Raw genomic sequence first — 11,381 nt, forward strand, 5'->3', positions numbered from 1 at the left:
TTCTTTCTGGCGACTAAGGGCGTGACAATTGTTTGACGTTACGAAAACATACATTGCAAACAGTTTCTGAAACGATACATGTAAATGGAAAACTTAAAAATTCAGCAGTTATTTTAATTATATATCATGCTACAAAAAATAGAATTGTCGAATTAGTCATTCTTAAAGAACAGAATGTCATAAGCGACGGTTTTACCTTACATATTAAGATTCATTCTTACACATTCTGAAGTAAAAAGTCTAAATGTCATCAGAGGTGTTATAAAAGTTTGTTTTGTTTGTCTGTCTTAAAGCAGACAGTTTGTTTTGTTTGTCTTAAAGCATACAGTGTGTTTTGTTTGTCTTAAAGCAGACAGTTTGTTTTGTTTGTCTTAAAGCAGACAGTTTGTTTTGTTTGTCTGCCTTAAAACAGACAGTTTGTTTTGTTTTGAATTTTGCGCAAAGCTACACGAGGGCTATCTGTGCTGGCAGTCTCTAATTTAGCAGTGTAAGACTAGCAGGAAAGCAGCTAGTCATCACAACCCACCGCCAACTCTTGGGTTGCTCTTTTACCAACGAATAGTGGGATTGACTATCACATTATAACGTCTCCACGGCTGAAAGGGCAAGCATGTTTGGTGTGATAGGGATTCGAAACCGCTGCCTTTAAATTACGAGTCGAGTGCTTTAACCACCTGGCCATACAGCAGAGGGACAATGGGGTATCTGCTATGTACAATGTGATGAATTGAACCCCAGATTTTGGCGTTTTAAGTCCGTAAACTTATCGTTGTCGCCCCACAGGACTATATCATAAGTAACGGCATTATCTCATGATACAGTGGGAAGGCGTCTTATCATAAGTAACGGCATTATCTCATGATACAGTGGGAAGGCGTCTTATCATAAGTAACGGCATTATCTCATGATACAATGGGAAGGCGTCTTATCATAAGTAACGGCATTATCTCATGATACAGTGGGAAGGCGTCTTATGGAAACTTAACATTTAAATTTTACGCTATAGTATTTAAATCACAAGAATTAAATCACTGAAACCTTGTACTCAATGTACAGGAAGTACATCCGTTCGTCCAGTTGGTGAGGACAACATTTTTTCCCTTTTTCCATTGGTGTAACTATTGACATGTAATCACTCTTTCCATATGTTATTGTACTTATAGCCGAATACATTATTAGTTGCACTGGTTGTCTAAATGGTGAATAACGGTAAATTAAACACGATGTTTCAAGCAGACTGTGTGATTTGTATCTTAGTGTATTAAAAGTTATTGTATTTTCAGTTCTGTTTTCTGTTGTTTCAAACTGATCATTAATTTTGGCCTTCGAATTAAATGCGCATGTCTGTACAGTCTGGTAACCTTGAATATGCGAGTACTGAAAAATTTAAATATGCGCATGTTTAAAGCCTTAAGCATCAACAACGCTCATTTATCCGTGATGACGAGAAAACCCACTTGTAGAGAAAATTATATATTAAAAAACGGCTGGTATAGATAGAGAAAGCACTAATAGAGGAGCGAACAACGTTTCGACCTTCTTCGGTCATCGTCAGTTCACAAAAAAGAAAGGCTTACTGACCGATAGCTGACCACATGTTTCAAGGCGGTTGTGTAATTGAGTGTAGGAATGTAGAGGACATGCTTAGATGGTGAATATACTTTGGTGGCCAAAATCTTAAGGCCAATGAACATAAAGAAAAAGTATGAATTTTGCGTTGTTAGACTTAACCACTTATTTGAGTAGAGCTTTGAAAGATGAAAATAAAAAAAGGGGAAATAAAAAAAAACTTTTTTAGCATTTAATAGGGAAAATGTGAACACTATGAAATTAGCCTAAATACTAATTGGTCAAAAGTTTAAGACCATACCAAAAAGAAGTCCTAAACAGGGTGCGAAATGGCCAACAAGAGGTCTCAGTAGTGAGTTGCACGGTCATTTCGAATAACTGCAAACATTCGCTTTGGCATGGTCGATATAAGCGTTTGCAGAAGGCTGGCTGGAATGTTATTCCAAGTGGCGAAGATGGCTTCACGAAGATCATGCACTGTTTTGAATTGACATTCATTTCTATAGACTTCTCTTGCCATCCACCTCCAAACATTTTCAATTAGGTTCTGTTCAGGCAAACACGCTGGATGGTCCACAAGAAACACGTTATTTGCTATGAAAAAGTCCTTTGTCCTGCGGGTATTGCGGATTGCAGCGTTGTCCTGCTGAAAATTCCAGTCATTCCCACACAAGCGAGGGCCTTCAGTCGGTAAGGATGCTCTCTCCAACATGCCAATGTAGCCAGCTGCTGTTTGACGCTCCTGTATAACCTAAAGCTCCATTGTTCCATGGAAGGAGAAAGCACCCCAGATCATGATGGAACCTCCTCCACTGTGTCGTGTAGAAAATGTCTCCGGTGAGATATTTTTATCGTGCCAGAAACTTTGGAAGCCATATGAACCATCCAGGTTAAATTTTTTCTCATCAGAGAATAAAACCTTCATCCACTTTCATCCAGCAAAGTTTAACCGAGCTGTTTCGTGGTGTGGAAGGAGGCGTTACCTTTGAAGACGTTTACGGTTTTTAAAGCCTTTCTCTCGTAGATGCCGTATTATTGTTCTTGAGCTGCATTCTGCGTCCGTAAGGGCCTTTATCTGGTTCGAGGATCGGCTGGTGTCTTGCCGGAAAACCCGTCGAATCCTCCTGCTCAACGCCGGCGAAATTTTCTTGGGTCGACCACTTGAAATTCTCGTTTCGTATCTCTCAGGGTTTTCTAAGAAATTTGCAAAGGCAGTTTTACTACGCCCAATCTCACCAGCGATGGAACATTGAGAGAGACCTTGCTTTTGCAGCCCGACAATTCTGCCATGTTCAAACTCTGTCAACTTTTAGCCTTTGCCATGTTTTTACCCAATGTAACACAGAAGATGTCAGTGGGAGATGTTGACAACTCTAATGCGTGAATACAAATGACTAAATTTCGATACGTGTTTACCGATTAACGCTTCGTTTGAGTATGGTCTTAAACTTTTGACCAGCTAGTATTTAGGCTAATTTCATAGTGTTCACATTTTCCATATTAAATGCTAAAAAGTGTTTTATTTTTATTTTCCCTTTTCTTATTTTCATCTTTCGAAGCTCTACTCAAATAAGTGGTTGAGTCTAACAACACAAAATGTATATTTTTTCTTTATGTTCATTGACCTTAAGATTTTTCCCAGCAGTGTATTTATTAATATATGTATGAAGGTATTCCTTTGTATTGGTTTATTTTGGTTTTGGGTTGTTGTATAAGTAAGGCTTCTTTAATTTTGCGTTTGTTTATGTTTACTTCTTTATTTAGTATTTGGGTGTTTTCTGTGGTTATGTTGTGTTTATTTGATTTGCAGTGTTCGAAAACGTGTGAAGGTGACTTTTTGTGTTCTTTGAATCTGGTTTCCATTTTTCTACTTGTTTCTCCAATATAGAAGTTGTGGCAGTTATCACATTGTATTTTATAAATAATGTTGGTGTGGTGTTTGTCAGTGTAGTTTTTACATAGTATAGACCTCAGTTTTGTGTCTGGTTTTTGAATAAATTTGGTATTAACTGGAATGTCATATTATATTACTAGTTTTTGCCAAAAATTAAACAATATAAAACAATATTTCATCAACATCAACAAGTTTCCTCCACAAACCGTAGAAAACATTATACACACACCTAGACAAAAATCAATTAACAAAAGTAAGTCTACCCCACGATTTATAAAATCACGAAACCATATACTGCTGTATACCATATATTCCCAACATCAGCAAACAAATAACCAACATTTGGCAAAAACTAGCAACAAAATATGACATTCCAGTTAATACCAAATTTATTCAAAAACCAGGCACAAAACTGAGGTCCATACTATGTAAAAACTACACTAACAAACACAACACCAACATTATTTACAAAATACAATGTGATGACTGTCACGACTTATATATTGGAGAAACAAGTAGAAAAATGGAAACCAGATTCAATGAACACAAAAAGTCACCTTCACACGTTTTCGAACACTGCAAGTCAAATAAACACAACATAACCATAGAAAACACTCAAATACTAAATAAAGAAACAAACATAAACAAACGCAAAATTAAAGAAGCCTTACTTGTACAACAACTCAAGCCCAAAATAAACCAATACAAAGGAACACCTTTATACCTATATTAATAAATATATCCAACATCTGAGCATGCCCTCAACATTCCTACACTCAATTACACTACCGCCTTAAAACATGTGGTCAGCTATCGGTCAGTTACCTCTTTCTTTCTTTGTGACCCTAACGATGACCGAAGAAGGTCGAAACGTTGTTCGCTCCTCTATTAGTGCCTTCTCAACTCATACCAGTCGTTTTTATATATATAACAACGTTCATAAGTAATACTGCATCATCAGGTAACACAACGTTCATAAGTAATACTGCATCATCAGGTAATACAACGTTCATTACGTAATGCTGCATCATCAGGTAACACAACGTTCATAAGTAATACTGCATCATCAGGTAACACAACGTTCATAAGCAATACTGCATTATCAGGTAACACAACGTTCATAAGTAATACTGCATCATCAGGTAATACGACGTTCATAGATAATACTGCATCATCAGGTAACACAACGTTCATAAGTAATACTGCATCATCAGGTAACACAACGTTCATAAGTAATACTGCATCATCAGGTAATACAACGTTCATAAGTAATACTGCATCATCAGGTAACACAACGTTCATTACGTAATACTGCATCATCAGGTAACACAACCTTCATAAGTAATACTGCATCATCAGGTAACACAACGTTCATAAGTAATACTGCATCATCAGGTAACACAACGTTCATAAGCAATACTGCATTATCAGGTAACACAACGTTCATAAGTAATATTGCATCATCAGGTAACACAGCGTTCATAAGTAATACTGCATCATCAGGTAACACAACGTTCATAAGTAATACTGCATCATCAGGTAACACAACGTTCATAAGTAATACTGCATCATCAGGTAACACAACGTTCATAAGTAATACTGCATCATCGGGTAACACAAGGTTCATTACGTAATACTGTATCATCAGGTAATACAACATTCATTACGTAATACTGCATCATCAGGTAACACAACGTTCATAAGTAATACTGCATCATCAGGTAATACAACGTTCATAAGTAATACTGCATCATCAGGTTACACAACGTTCACAAGTAATACTGCATTATTAGGTAACACAACGTTCATAAGTAATACTGCATCATCAGGTAGCACAACGTTCATTAAGTAATACTGCATCATCAGGTAACACAACGTTCATAAGTAATACTGCATCAACAGGTAATACAACGTTCATTACGTAATACTGCATCATCAGGTAGCACAACGTTCATTAAGTAGTACTGCATCATCAGGTAAAGAGAGCATAATGGCTCCTCATCAGATTAAGTAAACAAATCGTTGGTCAGTAAGAAAACCTCTTGGTCAATAATCTGTGGCTAGAGATATAAAATGCTGATGACTTAGAAGAAATTCGAATTCAACTGCTTGACTTCGAGGGTTCATTGTTGATGCTGGTTGTGGGCATGTGAACCATACAAAAATAAACGTAATATAGGGTTAAGCTTAAAGCTGGGACTGGGAACAGAAGATGGAAGTTTATTTTAGTGGCAAAAATGTTAAGAGATGGTTCAGACTCCACTGGTAATGGCTAGTTTACACTAAGTTGTCTCTTTTGTGTTCTGTGTTTCTTAAAAGAGCGAGAAGCATTCCAAGTAACTAGATAAACCTCTCTCCATCTAACTGGGAAAGACTCAAAGTTGACAACATTGCTGATGATGAAGGATATTAATCAAAGTCACAAAATATTCAGATAAACTGTCGTGCTGGTCATTGTAGTCTGACAACTGTATAGATGGAAAGTATTCGACTTTAAGCTATACATTCTCTACCAGTTTAAGAAATGAAGGAAGGAACCATTATTTTCTAGATATAATAAGCCTGCATCAAGGCATGGTCAGGGCGATGGTCATAATATCAATGGTGAACCATTGTCGATGTAATTTTTAAAGAAAATGAACCTGCCTGGTTAACCTCCTCTGGTCCTCTATCTATTGTTGTCCAACTAGTTTACTTAATTTACAGTAATAATAGAGTCTACGTGCTTTCTCCTTTCCCCGTAATTGTCCAAATGTGTCTACTTGACATCCATTAGTGAAGTCCATCATCTCGATCCTTTGTCCATAATTGTCCAAATGTGTCTACTTGACATCCATTAGTAAATTCCACCATCTTGATCCTTTGTCCATAATTGTCGACCTGGCTTGCTTAATGATGATAGTTGAGTCCAACTGCTTGTTCCTTTGGCCTAGATAACTTTTGCTAATGGAGTCTAACTGCTTGATTAGAGAATTTCGCGCAAAGCTACACGAGGGCTATCTGCACTAGCCGTCCCTAATTTAGCAGTGTAAGACTAGAGGGAAGGCAGCTAGTCATCACCACCCACTGCAAACTCTTGAGCTACTCTTTTACTAACGAATAGTGTGATTGACCATCACATTAAAACGCCTCCACGGCTGAAAGGGCGAGCATGTTTGTTACGACCGGGATTCGAACCCGCGACCCTCGGATTACGAGTCGAATGCCTTAACACACTTGGCCATGCCGGGCCAGAGAATGAGGAAATGTTTTAAATATATTACGACGCTCCTTACTTCGGACAGCACAGACAGACCATTGTGTAGCTTTGTGCTTAATTGCAAACAAATAAACAAACTACTCTGATACCGGGGACAGCCTAGTGATTAGCGTGCCGAAATGTGAATCCTAGAACTCATGATTTGCGTCCTGTTGCCGCAATCAGGCTCTCTAAGCCTGTAGGATGTGGGCGCGTTTCAAGAGTGAATGTCAGTTCCAGCTACTCTTTTTGGAAGTTGCCCAATAGCTACTTTCTCTGTCTCTAGCGTATCAGTTAAAAATTGTGGACAGATGGCGTAGAAAGGTAGCAGCCTTTGTAATGTCTGTGCGCTGGCATCTATAGCAACCGCCAAACTTACAGTACTGAGGACAGAGTGCATTTGTTATACGTTTTACTAAACAAACAGAGAATTGCTCCGTCTTCCACTAAAACTAAATATCACCCTAACAACAAACTTATAACATACACTTTCATCCAATGGGATCTATATACTATTTTATTGCATCCTTCCTGTAATTATGCAACAGTTCTATGGAACACCCGATAAATGCCCCCGGATCACAGACTGAGAACTGTGGCTCTGATCCACCACGTGGTGCTATCATATTATAAATATATAGCATCGTAAAACTTTAAATTATACCGCAATTACAATCTGTTCATGGTGCACCCTAGTGGTTTAGCGGTAAGTCTTTGGCTCACATCGCTAAAAGTCGGGTTTATGTTCACGTTTTGAATGCTGTAAAGACAGTCCATTGTGTAGTTTTTTACTTACCCACAAGTAAATCACTCTTTGTAAGGTTTCGCTTTTGTGGATTCTTCTACAGTAGGTGTCTGTGATTTGCTGACGATAAATTCAACGATAAATGAACAGAATGCATTACACTTCTTTTAATATCAACATATATACATTCTGAATTGAATATGCAGAAATGCATCAACATAGACATATACCTTGTCTTGTCTGTATCTCTACTTCAATATGTTCTCTTCCTGATCCACTGGCTCAATATACACATTTCGTCTCATTTTCGGTTCGCCACCATTCCTTCACTCTCAATTCCCACGTACCAATCTACACTTTCAACAACGAGTCACAAACGCATAATTCAATACATAAACTAAAGAGACAAGAAATAATATTATAATGATGATAAAACACAGCAAATAAATGACAGTTTTTACATCGTAACATCAATCCCTTTTCAGGATAAATATTCACAATATTTTATTTTCCAAGAAGTGAAATAGAAACTGTATAAACTTACGTTTCTCACGTGGTGGTACATAACCCAGTTATAGAGTTTCTATTTCATTTCTATCAAGACTTATTTCCCATGAAATACGAATCCTCCTTTTTTAACATACATAGTCTGCCCATACAGTCTGCTCTAACATTTGCAATCCCTGTGATAGTTTATGTGTAAAACATGTAGTTCTGAAGGTACAACCTCACGGGCCTTGCACCCTCGATCTTGCACTTGTGAATGGTTGATGGTCTGTCTGGATGACACATTCCTTCTCATATAGATAGTTATGGAACTTCCAAACTATAAATATGATGGTCAGACACTCTCATAGAGTAATTTTTCTCACTATTTGACAGTCATTTTACTTATGTGCACTACCAGAAACGCTTCATATTCTCGTAACATTACTGGACAATGAATAGTTTGTTGAAGTTTGGCATTCTAAGAGTTGGTGAACTTCCTAATATATTTCTTAATTTCTGAAATGCCACCTGGTATGGTTGTACCCACTTCACCTTTTTGGGCAAGCCTTTCTTGATCAGGCCAGTCAATGGTGCAGTAATTTAAGAATAATTTGTGAAGAATTTCTTGAAGTATTCCACTAATTCCAGAAAGGATCTGACTTGCTGCTTAGTCGTTGAATCTGGTTTATCTTGTGTAACCTTTTCTATGACTATCTGTCTGTTACCAACTATATTTCCAACAACCTCTAGTACATAGCAACCAATACAGAAGTTGAATGATCTAATAATGAGTCCTGCTGCCCTCACTGGAACAGCTAAGTCTCTTCAGGTGACCTTGTAGTGTATGTCACAATGTCAGCCACATAGTGAGTGATCAGTGTTGGTGGAGTTTCACAGCATCCATCTCATCGTGTGGTTGAATGTTGCTGCTAAGTTTACTCTTCCAAATGGCATCTGCTTAAATTAATAACGTTTATCTGGTGTCACAAATGCTGTCCTTTCTTTAAATTCTATATCTTTTGGGATTTGCCAATAACCTTTGCTGTGGTATATTTTTTAAAAAAACCTTACTCCATCTAATATTGCCGTAATGACCTCTGGATTGTTCATAGATTCTGAGTCAAACTTTGTCACGAGATTCATCTTCTGTAAGTCTATGCAGAAATGATATGACCCATCCGTCTTCTTCACGATTACAAATGATGAACAGTAGGATGAATTTGACGGCTCAATGATTCCAGCCTTCATCATTGTCTTCACTTCGTGCTTTATCACGTTTCTCATTGAATAAGGTTCCTGATAAGGCTTTATTATTACTGGACCCTATATTGAGTCTCAGTCTTTCGTTTGTTGCACCAGTTCTGTAAGTTTTTATCAGTGAAGGTATCTTCATACCGGTACAGTTGGTCTTGTAATAGTTTTTTTTATTGCCAGTCAGTTCCTCTCATTGTAGGAAATGATCACTCTCTTCTGGTTCTGCATCTATAACTGCCACATATGCAACATCTATTGTTGTTTTAATAGCTGCACCATTCCAACAGAATGGTACGACAGATCCTGGTCTTTTCATTCACCTTGTAGTCCATTATGTTAAGTACTTCTTGTCTTTCAAAACATCCTTTTTGTTACAGAGTCAGTTTGCTGTGATCTGTGGGCTGCAGAACAAATACCTTCTGTCTAACCTTCAAATGCCAATCCTTGGCCTGCTTGTCAAAGAATTGTTTATAACTGTCTTGAGTTACACACAAGCTCTCCAGAACAAGTTGACAGTTCTCCTTCAGTCAGTCCATAAGGTTTAACACTTACTTTGTGGAACTTGCTGTCCGATCATTTAGCACACACAGATGTACTTTGCCTGTCATCAGATATTAGACTGGTTCTCACTGCTGCACCCAGTGCCTCGTAGAATCTTTACTTTCTTGTCTCTAACATAGCTTTCACATACTGATGGTTTGTTGCCACCTATTGATATTTCCGGTATTGATAAAATACTTTCTGTGAATGTTACTATTAATAGCGATCATGTAACCAACTAAGTCATGAACTTGCCAACACGTTTGATTACAAATATTTTGAAATAATCGACTTTAAAAGTCAGATAATATCTGTCATCTGTAGTACTTATACATACACTTGCCTATTACAGTTTGTTCTGTATATTCAACCACGCTGCATGGCAAAAAGTGTGTGGACACCCCTTCCAATTCGTGGGTTCGACTATTTACGCCACAACCACTGCTAACAGGTGCATAAACTCAAGCATACAGCCATGCAATCTCCATAGACAAACATTGGCAGTAGAATGGGTCGTACTGAAGTGCTCAGTGACTTTCAATGTGGCACTGTCTTTGGATACCACCTTTCCAATAAGTCAGTTCGTCAAATTTCTGCCCTGCTAGAGCTGCCCCTGTCAACATTAAGTGTTGTTATTTTGAAGTGGAAACGTCTAGAAGCGACAACAGCTCACCCACGAAGCGGTAGGCCGCACAAGCTCACAGAATACGTAAAAATCATCTGTCTATAGTTGCAACTCTCATTACCGAGTTCCAAACTGTCTCTGGAAGCAACGTCAGCACAAAAACTGTTCGCTGGAAACTTCATGAAATGGATTTCCATGGCCGAACAGCCGCACACAAGTCTAAGATCACCATACGCAATGACAAGCGTCCGCTGGAGTGGTGTAAAGCACATAACCATTGGACTCTGGAGCAGTGGAAACGTGCTCTCTGGAGTGATGCATCACGCTTCACTATCTGGTAGTTTGACGGACGAATCTGGGATTAGCGGGCGCCAGGAGAACGCTACCTGCCTGAATGCATAGTGCCAACTGTAAAGTTTTGTGTGAGGAGGAATAATAGTCTGGGGCTGTTTTTCATTGTGTGGGCTAGGCTCTTTAGTTACAGTGAAGGGAAATTTAATTCTACAGTAAACAATAACATTCTAGAGAATTATGTGCTTCCAGCTTTGTGGTAACAGTTTGGGGGAGGCAATTTTCTGTTTCAGCATGACAATACCATCGTGCATGAAACGAGGTCCATAAGGACACGGTTTGCCCAGGTTGGTGTGGAAGAATTTGACTGGCCTGCACACAGCCCTGGCCTCAACCCCATCGAACACCTTTGGAATGAATTGGAACATCGACTATAGGCTAGGCCTTTTCGCCCCACATCAGTACCCGACCTCACTAAAGCTCTTGTGGATGAATAGAAGTGAATACCCACAGCCATGTTCCAAAATCTAGTGAAAACCCTTCCCAGAAGAGTGGAGGCTGTTATGGTAGCAAAGGGGGACCAACTCCATGTTAATACCCATGGTTTTGGAATGAGATGTTCAATAAGCACATATGGGTGTGATGGTCGGGTGTCCACATACTTTTGACCGTGTAGTGTAATTTTTAACGCCAAGCAAGTAGCCAATCACGAAGTCAATGAATATGACTAGTTTGA

This window comes from Tachypleus tridentatus, chromosome 1 (assembly GCF_004210375.1).
Source record: "Tachypleus tridentatus isolate NWPU-2018 chromosome 1, ASM421037v1, whole genome shotgun sequence".
Taxonomy (NCBI): domain Eukaryota; kingdom Metazoa; phylum Arthropoda; class Merostomata; order Xiphosura; family Limulidae; genus Tachypleus; species Tachypleus tridentatus.